Genomic DNA, 15,889 nt, shown 5'->3' on the forward strand with positions numbered 1-15,889 from the left:
CAGAAGTATTCCGTATTGAATGTTGTACGAGCATTATAAGAGAAACTAAGTTTGTTTTCTTCCTATATTCTTATAGGCACCGAATGGCGAACTATATGACCATCAAGTTGAATGCTAAGTATATAACCAATTATTTCATTCCTAGCCAAAATGAATGACCTAATGCTTTATAAAGCTCTATAATGTACTGATTACAACTGGAACCTAAAGAAGTTTTTTCAGTAAGTAATAGAGTCATCATAAACTGTCGCTTTTTTACCAGACCAAACATTTAATTAATAGATACTTTTATTAATATCATCACTCTGCATAAAGGACAGCAATCTCTTTTATGAATTTTTTTCCTTTATAAAAACTATCAAACATACATACATGGATGGAACCCCCAGGTACCATCTTCAAGAGCTCCCAAGTACCCAGCTTCAACAACTACCAATATTCTGCTACTGTGTTCTCACCCATCCCTCATTTTTTTCTTTAAACGGAATACTGTATTTTAATCTTTAAAAATATATATATATAGACAGGATGTCACTCTGTTTTCTAGACTGAAGTGCAGTGGCTATTCACAGGTGTGATCATGGTACATACTGCAGCCCTGATCTCCTGGGTTCAAGTGATTCTCCCGCCTCAGCCTCTGGAGTAGCTGGGACTCAGATATATGCCACTCCACCCAGCTGAGTACTGTATTTTAAAGCAATGTTACACGTCACTTCTTTTCACCTGTACAGATTTAGTAAGTTATACAGTAACCAGGTTACCACATCCGACAAATAATAATTCCTTAATATGTAATATCCAGTACAGCCCTACTCTTCCCACTTGCCCAAAAATGTCTTTTAAAGACAGTTTGAATCAGAATCCAAACAAGGTTCACACACAGATTTTGGCTGTTATGCCTCTTTTAATCTTTTAACAATTTCTACTTTTTAAAAATTTTTTCCATGCTATTTATTTGTTGAAGAAATGATTTGTCTCATGTAACTTTCCAGTCTGATTAGGCAAACCGTGTCGTCCTGGTACCGTACAGCATGTTCCTACAGTTCCTGTACAACACAGTTAGCTCTAGAGGCCTGATCAGATTCCAATTCCTTTTTGTTTGACAAGAGGGCTTTTAATAAGGGAGACCTCCGATTGCACCCTTTTTGACCAGTAGGAGCTCCTGCTAGGTGGCTCCTGCATCATTTTAACATGATCTCTGTCATCTCTAATAGTAGCTTCCTTGCTCTCGGGAACAAAATGCCCCAGAAGTTCATCTTACACATTTCAGGCCCCAGACCTGGCATCAGCCATTGCTCCAAGATCCATGATTCATTTTAATGGAAAATGGCATCTGAAGACCAAAATCTGGAAGCTAGGAATACTGATTTTTACTTGTCATTACTTCTTCAGTAAGAAAATATGCATTTTTATAAACAGAAATTTAAATCCTGAGTTCACTTTGATATTTCCCATTAAACAGTATTCACTCATTTTATTTGTATCTTCTCTCACCCTGAAAATCTTTCTTGCTAATGACACTAATAAATACATGCCATTAGCATATGTACCTATTTGTTTTAGCCTACTACATGTAATCTCAAAATAATAACAGTATTGCTATTAGCAATAATGAACTAAGTTTAAGATTTCTTATTGATCTTCTCTGTCCTTAGGATATAAGCCACTAGGGATACACAGTCAAAATACAGTGTTTCAAAGCTACTTGAAATAATAATTCTTGGAACTGTGTCACCATCCTCACATTTTTTAATTCTTGTGTTTCCATTTAGGGATTTTTTATAATTATATATAACAAAAAATGGTGATAAGGTAAAAACTATAAATAAGGTACATTCAAAGAGGTTTTAGTTCTGTCCTTATCCCCTCTATGATTTTGGATTAGTCTTACAATGCTTTACAACATAAAGCTGAATACACACATATTCCTATTTTCCTCCTTTTCTTACATAAAAAATAGAACAATACACTTACTCTATTGCATCTTGTTTTCTCGCTTAATAAATCAGAGATACTACTGCTTAGCAGCATAAAAATATCTTCTCCATACTTTTTAACAAATGCATAAGGCTCCACTATAGGAAAGTACTATAGTTTGTTAATGAATATTTGAGCGTTTCTAGGCTTTTGTTACAATGCATAGTGTCCTCCCTTCATATTATTCTATTTATCTCTATATTTCCCCACAGCAACCTGCAACAAGAAGACCATTAATGACGCTGATAAAAGTAATCTTAGTGGAGTAGCAGGATAAAAACCTAATTGGAACTGATTCAAGAGAAAAGGAGAGACACATAGAGATATCAAATATATACAACTGATAAAAGTTCTACACTTAAAGGAAGAAATAGGACAATAGCTAGAAGGGAAATGGGATCAAGAGAGGGTCTGGCTTTTGGTGTGTATTACTGTGTGCTTTTGTTTCTTCAAGAGAAAAATAATGTGTTTGTATGCCAGTAAGAGTAATTCAACAGAAAGGAAAAAACTGTGCCGGGCACGGTGGCTCATGCCTGTAATCACAGCACTTTGAGAGGCCAAGGCAGGCAGATCAGGAAGTCAGGAGTTCAAGAGCAGCATGGCCAATATGGTGAAACCCCATCTCTACTCAAAAATACAAAAATTAGCTGGGCGTGGTGGCACACACCTGTAGTCCCAACTATGCAAGAGAATTGCTGGAACCAGGGAGGCAGAGACTGCAGTGAGCCGAGATCAGGCCACTGCACTCCAGCAACAACAGAGCGAGACTCCATCTCAAGGAAAAAAAAAAACCTTAAATCAGCCAGGCGTGGTGGCTCACAACAGCACTTTGGGAGGCTGAGGCAGAAGTACTGCTTGAGCCCAGGAGTTCGAGGCTGCAGTGAGCTATGATCAGTTCCACTGCACTCCACTCTGGGTTACAGAGAAAGATCCTATCTCAAAGAAACAAAAAACAAAAACGACAAAATAAACAAACAAAAAAACTTAGGTCAATCCTGTCACTCTCTGATGGATTCCCACTACAACAGATTTAATTCTGATTCCTTTCCATGGCCAGATCTGGCTTCTGTCTCTCTCCAAACTCCCCTGATAGTATTCTTTCCTCCTTACTCACTAGCCAAACTGGTATTCCTTAGATCCCAAGTTCTTTCCCAATTCAGACTCCCTGCCTGCAGTATTCTCTCCCAGCTCTTGTATACCTGACTCTTAATCATTACCTTTTAGATCTTAGTTTTAAAATCATCTCCTCAGCAAGGTCTTCTTTGACTTACAAATCTACGGTAGAGTATGCCCTCTCACACACCCTGTTTATCTCCTTCGTAACACAAACCACAACCTGTAATTATGTCAATGTGTTTTTTTCCTTAAATAAAACGGCCAAGAACAAAGGGTCCATAGCCACCTTGCTCATCACTGTGTTCCCATAGCCTGCTACTGTGCCTCACAGATTATATGCTAAATGCAGATTCGCTAATTGAGGTGTTATGAGTCCAAAGCTGTTTTATACAGACTTGGAGAAACCACCTAATTTGTTAGTTATTTTACATGTAATCACTTAAAACAGAAATGAAATATTCAGTCTATGAATCACAACACTAATTTAAAACACTTGCTGGTGCAAATTCATCTGATTCATTTCTACAAATGATACTGATACTAGCAAATTATGATAAAGAAGCAATCATATATTAGCATTTTAGTATGTTTTCCTTAAATTACTAGTCAACTTTGAACAAATGGTTTTATCTTTCCACAGCAAGGGCACATCAATTTTCAGAAATACAGAACATAAAAATATAACAAAATTATATAGTACCCCCCAAAATACTGGTAGGAATGTTAGAGGGTGCAGCCACTGTGGAAAACAATTTGGCAGTGTGTCAGAAAGTTAAACATACAGTTATCCCATGACACAGTATATGCCCAGTTCCATTGCTAGATATGTACCAAAAAGGATGGAAAACATATGTGCACATAAAAACCTGTACAAGCATGTTCATAGCAACATGATTCATAATAGTCAAAAAAAAAAGTAGAAACAACTCAAAATGTCTATAAGCTGACAAATGGATAAACAAAATGTGATGTATATAAATATATACACACAGAGAGATTATTCAGCATAAAAAGGAATGAAATACATATGTTATAATGTAGATGAGCCTTGTAAACATTATGCTAAGTTAAAGATAGCAGGCACAAAAATCCATATGATTCCATTTATATGAAATGTCTAGACTATGCAAATCCACAGAAACAGAAGGTAGATTAGTGGTTACCAAGGACTGGAAGAATAAAGACTAGGGAGTGACTGCTAATAGATATGAAGTTTCTGGGGTGATGAAAATATTCTAGAATTAGACAGTGATTATGACAGCAAAACTTTGTGAAGTACTAAAAATCACTGGGTCATATACTTTAAAGGGCAAATTTTATAGTATATGAATTCTATCTGAATTAAGAAAAACTGTTACTTTCAATTGAATATTCAAATGTCTTCAAATAGTCTGAAGTTTTTGGCTTTTTGTCACCTAAGCTGGAGTGCAGTGACATGTTATCAGCTCACTGCAACGTCTGCCTCCTGAAGCTCAAGTGATCCTCCTACCCCAGCCTCCTGAGTAGCTGGAACTACAGGCATGCCTGGCTAATTTTTGTATATTTTTTTGGTTGAGACAGGGTTTTGCCATGTTACCCCGGTTGGTCTAGAACTCCCAGACTCCAGTGATCCACCTGACTCGGCCTCACAAAGTAGGATTACAGGTATGAGCCACCATGTCCAGCCACTATGAAGTCTTAAAAGGAAAGGTATTCTTAACAAAATGCTAGCTAACCAAATCCAACAACATATCAAAAAGATAATCTACCATGATCAAGTGGGTTTCATACCAGGGATGCAGGGATGGTTTAATATATGCAAGATAATAAATGTGATATACCACATAAACAGAATTAAAAACAAAAATCACATCATCATCTCAATAGATGGAGAAAAAGCAGTGGACAAAATCCAGCAACCCTTTACGATTAAAACTCTCAGCAAAATCAGCATACAAGAGACATACCTCAATATAATAAAAGCTATCCATGACAAACCCACAGCCAACATAATACTGAATGGGGAAAAGTTGAAAGCATTCCCTCTGAGAACTAGAACAAGACAAGGACGTCCACTCTCATCACTCCTTTCCAACATAGTACTGGAAGTCCTAGCCAGACCAAACAGACAAGAGAAAGAAAGAAAAGGCATCCAAATCGGTAAAGAGGAAGTCAAACTGTCGCTGTTTGATGATATGATCGTTTCCCTAGAAAACCCAAAGATTCCTCCAGAAAGTTCCTAGAACTCATAAAATAATTCAGCAAAGTTTCCAGATACAAAATTAATGTACACAAATCAGTGGCTCTTCTATATATCAATAGCAACCAAGCAGAGAATCAAAACAAGAACTCAACCCCTTTTACAGTAGCTGCAAAAAAATAAAATACTTAGGAATATATCTAACCAAGGAGGCAAAAGACCTATACAAGGAAAACTACAAAACACTGCTCAAAGAAATCACAGACAACAAAAACAAATGGAAGCACATCCCATGCTCATGGATGGGTAGAATCAACATTGTAAAAATGACCATACTGCCCAAAGCAATCTACAAATTCAACACAATTCCCAGTAAAATGCCACCATCATTCTTCACAGAATTAGGAAAAAAAATTCTAAAATTCATATGGAACCAAAAAATACCCCGCACAGCCAAAGCAAGACTAAACAAAAAGAACAAATCTGGAGGCATCACATTACCTAGTTTCAAACCGTGCTATAAAGCCATAGTCCCCAAAACAGCATGATACTGGTATAAAAGCAGACACACAGACCAATGGGAGAGAACAGAGAACGCAAAAATAAACCCAAATACCGCCAACTGATCTTTGACAAAGCAAACGAACACAAGAAGTGGGAAAATGACACCCTTTTCAAAAACGGTGCTGGGATAACTGGCCAGCCACATGTAGGAGAATGAAACTGGATCCGCGTCTCTCACCGTATACATCAACTCAAGATGGATTAAGGACTTAAACTAAGACCCAAAACTATCAAAAATATAGATGACTGGAAAAACTCTTCTACACTCTGACTTAGGCAAGGATCTTACGACCAAGAACCCAAAAGCAAATGCAATAAAAACAAAGATAAATTGCTGGGACTTAATTAAATTGGTACACGGTAAAAGGAACAGTCAGCAGAGTGAACAATCCATAGAGTGAAAAAATTCTTCACAATCTATACATCTGACAATTCTCAAAAGATACACAAATGACCAACAAACATATGAAAAGATGCTCAACATCACTAATGATCAGGGAAATGCAAATCAAAACCACAATGCGATAACACCTCACTCCTACAAGAATGGCCATAATCAGAAAATAGTAGATGTGGCATGGTTGCGGTGAACAGGGAACTCTTCTACACTGCTGGTGGGAACGTAAACTAGTACAACCACTAGGGAAAACAGTGTGGAGATTCCTTAAAGCACTAAAAGTAGAACTACCATTTGATCCAGCAGTCCCACTACTGGGTATCTACAGAGGAAAAGAAGTCATTATACAAAAAAGATGCTTGCACACACGTGTACAGCAGCGCAATGTGCATCTGCGAAAACGCAGAACCCACCCAAAGGCCCAGCACTCAACGAAGGGATAAAGAAACTCTGAAAGAACTACTCAGCCATAAAAAAAGAATGAATTAATGGCTTTTGCAGTGACCTGGATAAGACTGGAGACTGCTACTCTAAGTGAAGTACTCAGAAATGGAAAAGCAAACGTCGTATGTTCTCATAAGTAAGCGGGAGCTAAAGCTATGAGAATGCAAAGGCACAAGAACAACACAGTGGACTTCGGGGACTCAGGGGAAAGGATGGGGAGGGGGCAAAGGGTAAAAGACCACAAACAGGGTACAGTGTATACTGCCTTGGCGATGGGCGCACCAAAATCTCACAAACAGGGTACAGTGTATACTGCCTTGGCGATGGGCGCACCAAAATCTCACAAACAGGGTACAGTGTATACTGCCTTGGCGATGGGCGCACCAAAATCTCACAAATCACCTCAAAAGAACTTACTCATGTAACTAAACACCACCTGTTACCCAATAACCTATGGAAATGAAATAAAATAAAAGGAAAGGTATTCTTTCACTTTAAAGTAATTGAAAATGGAAAAACTGGCCAGGCATGGTTTCTCACACCTGTAATTCCAGCATTTTGGGAGGCCAAGGCGGATGAATAGCTAGAGCCCAGGAGTTGAAGACCAGCCTGGGCAACACAATGAGACCCTATCTCTACAATATATACTAAAAGTTAGCTGGGCATGGTGGTACATGCCTATAGTCCCAACTACTTGGGAGGCTGGGGTAAAAGGATCACTTTAGCCCAAGAGGCAGAGGTGAGCCATGGTTGTGTCACTGTCCTCCAACCTAGGCAACAGAGGAAGAGACTGTCTCAAAAAAACAAAAAGAAGAAAACAGAAAATTTAACTTTTTTTTTTTCATGTGCCTAAACTAAATTAAAAAGTAAGATTCGGAATTTTTTTTTTTTTTTTTTTTGAGACGGAGTTTCACTCTTGTTACGCAGGCTGGAGTGCAATGGCACGATCTCGGCTCACCGCAACCTCCGCCTCCTGGGTTCAGGCAATTCTTCTGCCTCAGCCTCCTGAGTAGCTGGGATTACAGGCACACGCCACCATGCCCAGCTAATTTTTTGTATTTTTAGTAGAGACGGGGTTTCACCATGTTGACCAGGATGGTCTCGATCTCTCGACCTCGTGATCCACCTGCCTTGGCCTCCCAAAGTGCTGGGATTACAGGCTTGAGCCACCATTTTTTTTTTTTTTTTTTTTTAATTAGCTAGAGTCTTGCTCTGTTGCCCAGACTGGAGTATAGTGGCACAATCTTGGCTCACTGCAACCTCCGCCTCACCTCCCAGGCTCAAGCAATTCTCATGCCTCAGCCTTCTGAGTAGCTGGGACTAAAGGCATGTACCACTATGTCCAGCTAATTGTTTTGTATTTTTAGTAGAGACAAGGTTTCGCCATGTTGACCAGGCCGGTCTCGAACTCCTGACCTCAGGTGATCTGCCCGCCTCGGCCTCCCATGCTAGATTATAGACATTAGCCACTGCGACTGGCTGGAACTTTTTTATGCCATTAAAAAAAACTGCCTTTTCAGTTTAAATATCAATGAATTTAATTTAAATATTAAATATTAGGGCTGGGTGCAATGGCTCACGCCTGTAATCCCAGCACTTTGGGAGGCCCAGGCAGGCGGATCACTTGAGGTTAGGAGTTCAAGACAAGCCTGGCCAACATGGTGGAAACCCCGTCTCTACTAAAAATACGTAGTGGCTGCAGGTGTGGTGGCAGGTGTGGAAGGCTGAGGCTGGAGAATCAGTTGAACCTGGGAGGCAGAGGTCGCAGTGAGCCAAGATGGTGCGGCTGCACTCCAGCCTGGGCAACAGAGCAAGACTCTGTCTCAAAATAAATAAATAATCAATTAATTTAAATATCAGGAAAATCATGTGTTAGACATAATAACAAATGACAATAAACAACCGAATTTTCAACTAGTTATTTTGGTATTGTAAGCTATAGCATTAGGAAAAGTACAGATTTTGAGATTTCAATTCAATATGTCTTGTAAAAACTAATACAATGTTATTTGTCTAGCCCTGCTAATAACATTATCTTTTAGCTTGATTAAAGACCCATTTCTGGCCCAGGGGCAGTTGCTCACACCAGTAATCCCAGCACTTTGGGAGGCCAAAGTGGGCAAATCATAAGGTCGGGAGTTTGAGATTGGCCTTGCTAACATGGTGAAATCCCATCTCTACTAAAAATGCAAAAAATTAGCTGGGCATGGTGGCAGGCACTTGTAATCCCAGCTACTCAGGAGGCTGAGGCAGGAGAATCACTTGAACCCGGGAGGCGGAGGTTGCAGTGAGCTGAGATCACACCACTGCACTCCAGCCCAGGGGGGCAGTGCAAGACTCCATCCTCCACCAAAAAAACAAACAAAAAAAAAATCTCTATCAGTTAGGGTAATGACAGTTGCTATAACAAATCCTAAGATCTCAGTAACTTAACACAATAAAAGGTCATTAGTTTCTCAATTAAAAAAATAGTGCATGGTACCCTTCTAATCCAAGAATTTAGAAGGTTTAAGGTTGACAAATCTAAAAGCACTACTGAAATGGTCAATTTAAAGATTCTACTGATAAGATACTGCTCCATATAAATAGAATTGACCTCTCTATTAACATGACCACCATTCTTCTGGCACTCACCCCTACATCCAATAGTCTATCAGGTTCACTACTTTCACCACCAATACTTCTCTACCCTCCCACCCTAGATGAAGCCTGGTCACATACAGCAGTGCAGAGTCAGCTAAATAATAAGACGAAGAACAAGCTGGAAACATCCTAATGTACTCTAAGTGGCCCAAAAACAGAACTATCCCACTCCAAATAAACGGCTGCTTAACTAGCTGGCCTTAAAAAGCTCTGCTACCCACTTCATAGACATTGCTAAAAACCAAGGTGAGGAAAGCTCACTTGCTGGTATAACGGCTGAAAATAAGTCCTAATATGGACGTTTTCATTGTTTCTAAAAGGTTTATGTGTATACCATTATCTAAAGTGTCTGACCCTTTAGTGTTTAACCAAATATCAGAAACAGATCAAATATACATCTCTAACACATTTAAAATATTTACTGGAGTCTAATAAAATGAGTTTAAGGCCAACAATACTTTTATATTTCAAGAAGTCACCTAGTTAGTATCAAAAGATAATTTTTTTTTTTAGATGGAGTCTCGCTCTGTTGCCAGGCTGCGGTACAGTGGTGCAATCTCCACTCACTACAACCTCCGCCTCCCGGGTTCAAATGATTCCCCTCCCTCAGCCTCCCAAGTAGCTAGGACTACAGGCACGCGTCACCACGCCCGGCTAATTTTTTGTATTGTAGTAGAGATGGGGTTTCACCATGTTGGCCAGGACAGTCTTGATCTCCTGACCTGGTGATCCACCCGCCTCAGCCTCCCAAAGTGTTGGGATTACAGGCATGAGCCACTTAGCCCGGACAAAAGATTAAATTTTTTTATGTCAAGGATTAAATGGGTCTTTCAATTACGTATGGCTTAAAAATCATGTTCCTAGTATATCCAACTTCAGCATAATCCAATTTCATATGCTAATTTAAAAACATTAATTTAAAAATTTTTAAATATCTACCATTTTAATAGCTCGGTAAAAGCAATCTTTAACTTACAGGTTAGTTCAGTGAACTATAATCCAGTTCAATGAACTAAAATCTAGTCCTTTGAAAGCAGTAACTATTAAGTACTTATGCATAGTTCAGTCACAAACCTCAAATAGCTTTAAAGAGCTAGGTCCCAGCAAGTGCAAAGTTACCACTTCTGTGGGAAATGAAGTCTCTAAATTTGTACTGAAACACATCTCCTCCCTGTTTCCCACTAAAAGCATCCAATCCAAAAGCCCCAAAAATTCAGAAACACTATAAATAGAGTCACGGCCTCTACTCCTTATCTCACTGCAGTAACAGTAAGCAAAACTGTCATACAGAGTATTACAGAGTAATGTCCTCTGAAACTCCCAAGACACATTCCCAGCCTAGCTGCTTCCACTCATAGGTGGAGATACATGGTATTCACACAGCAGGCGATGACGTACAACATACAACAGAGCACGTCAAAATACACGCCTGCTACAGTTCACACAAACTGGCAGGTTGTGGAGACAGGACAAAGATATGTGCACTGCCGTCTCAGGATATTATGCGTCCATATCCTTCCTACAATTTAACAGAATAAAGAGAAATAACCACACATTAAGCTAAATGTTAGCACAATACTAAGGCTGTTATCCATTTATCTGAAGCCTTTAGACAACAAACCAGCTGAACATAAACAATTCTTTCTATAGCTGAACTGGTTCTTTTTAGTCTATGAATATAAAACTGAGATGGCCAAGTCCATAATGCCTTTATTCATCTTATTACACATAACCATCAGATATCATGTGCACACTACATCCAACCTGGGTTCAAATTCTAATTCTACTACTTAGAGTCTGACCTAAGCAAAAAGAATCACCAAGCCTCAGTTTCTTCATCTATAAAAAGTAGAGCTAATTATAAAGCTTACATCATAAGAAGCCTAGGATAAATACATGTGAGACATCGTATCAAATACTGACCAAAATGCCTGCTATCAATGGCAAACACTTAGTAAATGGCAATTTAAAGTCAGAGCAGTTACATAAAAGCATCTAGACAATCAAAGCAGAATTTATTATGCTAAGAAAACAAACTTAGGCTAAAAGTTCTACAAAAATTCTATCTGAAAAGCGTTGATGATTAAACAAAATATTACCTTCATAATGATATTATATTTTCCAAAAAGACATATGGCTACAAAGAATATTAAGCAATAAAACACCAGTGAGCAATCAGTCAAAACTTTTAGTCAGTTTTTCATCAACTTTCACATTCAATTTGATAGTACCCTTTGTTCAAAAGAGGTTTTAAAATCTTGATCAACATTCCCAGGTGACGTGAAACCCTCTTAAATGCATTAAAATCTTATAAGACAATAGTTTTCTAAAACAAAATCATTTTGTTTATGGATTATAGCCCCTTTAAATCAACAATTCCAAAGTGGTTAAACAAGTGGACTTTTTTTAAATGTCCTGCCTAAGTAAAGTAATAGGAAATTACAAAACTAAGAGAGATGTAAGTTTCAAATGATATAAGCTCTCCCACCAATAATGAAAAGTTAAGACTTCTGATTGCAGTCAATTTGGTTATGAAGTGTCATAATCTCATAACAGAACCTATATATAAAATTGGTTCTATTCTTGCTTCTTTAATTCTAACAGAATCTGAGGGTAAAGGAACAGTCTGAAAAAACAGCACAAACCTGCCTGGCTGATCAGGAGAGCTAGATATGAAAATGCTTTAGTTTAACAATACAAACAGCAAAGACAGAGGAAATCTACCCAGAACTGAAGGGCACAATCAAGAGGTATTTTGACCCCAAGACTGAAAAATGGAGAGCCAAACCATGCAAGTCCCAAAAAGGTGGTCAAAATTGAATTCAGAGTGAGTCAGGTCCATCTTAGTGACTGCTTGCTTATAAGAGCAGATACAGTAAGCAGAGAGAATTATAAAGGTACCTAACTGGACTTAGATATTCATATTTTTAAAGTTTTAAAAAAATCTCTCTAGGATGATCCATCTATTATCAACCACTTTAATATTTACGTCTCTAATAACTAAGTCTAAACGCAGATTAAAGTCTGAAACTCAAGTAAAAGTGGTCTCCTTGCCAAGTATCTTCACCATCAAACGGCAATTGCCTAAATTTTAGAATTACTTCACAGTGCAGGCCAACTTCAGGACCTGAAAAACTAGTCATTAAGTGATTACAACTGTCATATTAAAATACAACTCAAAATTATCTTTACAGTCTATTAATATAAACTATAATTAATATAATAAATCCTAAACCAAGTCCTAAACCAGTTATCAATATCATTCAAAGTTAACTAAACTGCAAAAGAGCTCAACTCCACATCCAAGGTTTTTAATTATGACTTTGTGAACATTTTCATAAATATGTCAGCTGCCTAAATTCTCCACTAGAAAACACCTTTCCCTTCATAGATTAAGGATCTGTCATCATTTTCCCCAATACTATATTACTAATACACTAATATAAAACAAGGTCATTAGTGCAAACATTAACTCCAAAAGAAGTTAATGTTTCCTCTCCTTCTAAAGGAAGCTATCAGATTCTGATTCTTGTCTGCTTAAAACTGTAATCAACTCTTTAAGAAAACTTAAATGTCCCCATGAATCTTTTCTTCAAGCAGCGACACATTCCCCTAACTCCGACTCAAGCTGACCATTCCCTTCCTGTGCTCCTATGCAGCACACAGAACATCCCTCCTGTGTAACATAAGTCACATACTATTATAGTTATTACATGTCACTGGACTGAGCTTCATAAAAGAAAGGGACTCTTACCATCATCTTCACACTTAGCATAAATATTCAGATGCTAGGCCAACAAAATCCTAGTTAAATAAATCAATGAAGACCAAAAAAAAAAAAAAAGTGCTTTGAATGGGAGGGGTACATTTGCTCTAATTTTGCTAGGGAAGGGAGAAGTGAATTTAACATATCCATACGGAGACTGTGATTAGTGAAATCAATATGTGACCTTGAAGCTAGGATCCTCAGATTTTACAACTTCACAGAGTTCAGCCAGAATTTCATTAACAGCATGTACACATATGACCTATCCTTGTAGGATCCTAACAACCACCTCAAATTCCCATTCTTTCCCCTCTAACAGCACCGATTTCTTTTCCAGAGACAGAGGCCCTCCACCTGCCCCTAACCCATCAGATCCAATTAGAGCAATGTTGACGAGAGCCATCAACTTTTTACTCACTGGGGCACTCCTGCTCCCACAAGGCAATGGAGCCTACTCTGCTAAGTCCACACACTGATAACCAAAGGAGGCATATGTGCAAGGAAGAGGCACAGAAATTATCTCTGCCAAACAGAACAGCACTTAAAATACGAAAACATAGAATCATTGTTTAGCCATTGCAGTTGGTCAGAAGAACCTAAACTTCCTTTATAATGTTGCTTAATAGCAAACTGTTCTGAGTTCTAAATAATGGCCTTACAAAGTAAACCTTTAGACTCCAATTCCTACACTGAGGACTACCGAGGACTCTGGAAGACCATTCAACTGCTCCTCAACAACTGCGATGCTTCAAACCAATTCTCACGTGATGAGAATGTAAACTTACTAAATCTAATAACCATAGAAAGTTTTCAGCGAAACTCAACGACCGTAAACACTCATACCCCCACTCCCAGCTCCACCCACTCTCAACCTAGAAATGAAAGCCAGATCATTACAATTCACTTAAAGAAAACTTGCCAAAGGAGAAAAAAAGTCTGCCACATTAGCCATTAACAGGCTGTATAGTGTTTGGTTTAGCCTCCAAAAGTGTCTCCAATGTGGCTACAAGAGGCAGGCGGGTTGGGAAGCAGGAGAGAAGTTCTACAGCAGATCTCATCCTCAGACAGCTAACTGTGCACGGGGGCACTGACATCTTCCACTAGTGATCTGTGTTACACAGGCAGACCTCCTGCCAGAAGCAGGCCTCTGCAGGGGTAGATAAGGCTTCCCACTCCCATTTCAGGTACTTTTTTAAAAAAGAAAGCTTTAGAAAAGTGATAAATTGGTCTATACACTGCAGACTAAGTCCCTTTTGGTTTAATAGGACAATATAAAGCTCTCACCTATGTACATAGCAGGGCAAATATTTGTTATGAACAGTATTAAGGAAGTCTATGACTTTCAACTGACTATCCTAAAAACCTACTTTCCGCTTCAAAAATGTTTAATCATATGCAACAGGAAATCGTTTTAATCAAGACATATTCAAACAAATTGTTACTCCCTGTGTAAATCTTAACTTTGAAACAAAAGATGAGAATAAACAGAAGCTCTAACTAGTTTGTTTCAAGGACCTAAATTCCTCAGGGGTTTTTTCCTCTCCTTCTAAAAATATTTGTATCACAAAGTACTGATAAACACAGCTTATTCCAACTAAAAATTGCTTTTCTAAACCTCCTGTTTTTGCAACAACCGCCCTATTTTTGTGGTTCCTCTGCAAGTCTAAAAGCCTAACTCAGCTCAATACTACAGCCCTGAAACCGTGTTCATGAGTATCGTGACAGCCTAACTCAGCTCAATACTACAGCCCTGAAACCGTCCTCGTGAGTATCGTGACAACCTAACTCAGCTCAATACTACAGCACTGAAACCGTCCTCGTGAGTATCGTGACAGCCTAACTCAGCTCAATACTACAGCACTGAAACCGTCCTCGTGAGTATCGTGACAGCCTAACTCAGCTCAATACTACAGCACTGAAACCGTCCTCGTGAGTATCGTGACAGCCTAACTCAGCTCAATACCACAGCACTGAAACCGTCCTCGTGAGTATCGTGACAGCCTAACTCAGCTCAATACTACAGCACTGAAACCGTCCTCGTGAGTATCGTGACAGCCTAACTCAGCTCAATACCACAGCCCTGAAACCGTGTTCGTTAAGTATCGTAATACAGACAGACCAAGTGTCTTCCTTACTCAGGAGCATAAAGCAAGTGTCACGCGTAGAAAGCGGTTACCTTCAAACGGATCCATGCTTAAATGTGCCTGATGCCAACAGTATTTCCCAACCGTAAAATCCAATCCTCTTCATTTAAACAAAAGTTTTAGTAATTAAACACTACTTATTCAACAATACAAAATGTATACAATGGAGAACGTGAAAGCCTCACTTTCATATACAGCGCTCTACACGACAGTACACTTCTTTTCCAAACCATTCCAAGACTCTCTGATTACCAAATACGTCCTTTCAAATCTGACTCTGGGACGGATGGAGCTGTCCTATCTATATTTTATTATCTCTGCAATATCCAGATATGATATAGAATGGAGCACAGAGTGGAAAAGCCCTATGAGAAGAATAAAAGGATGCACCGTATGGTGGCGGGGTGGAGGGCAGCGCTCTTTTCAATTAATGTCCATGTATCCTCTACAGGAGAAAAATGTGAAAGGGGTGCTGGTGAAAGGGAATCTACAACTTAAAATTCTTTGCTCCTTGAATCACATATAGTAATCCTGTAAGTATAATTTTTTTAGGGACCACATACTTATTTCCAGGAAAAAAAAATCATCTTAAACTTCTGTTCATATTTCTGGGCCAAGGCTGAAAGTGAAATGGAATTTTAGTGTAATAAGCAATACAA

General features: G+C 38.7%; 1 protein-coding gene across 5 annotated transcripts in view; it reads right to left on the minus strand.

The window, feature by feature from the left end:
* HERPUD2 (HERPUD family member 2) overlaps nt 1–15,889 on the minus strand; it is a 48,647-nt gene that overhangs the window by 31,194 nt on the left and 1,564 nt on the right. The window lies entirely within an intron of this gene.

The sequence above is a fragment of the Callithrix jacchus genome, chromosome 11, assembly GCF_049354715.1.
Source record: "Callithrix jacchus isolate 240 chromosome 11, calJac240_pri, whole genome shotgun sequence".
NCBI lineage: Eukaryota > Metazoa > Chordata > Mammalia > Primates > Cebidae > Callithrix > Callithrix jacchus.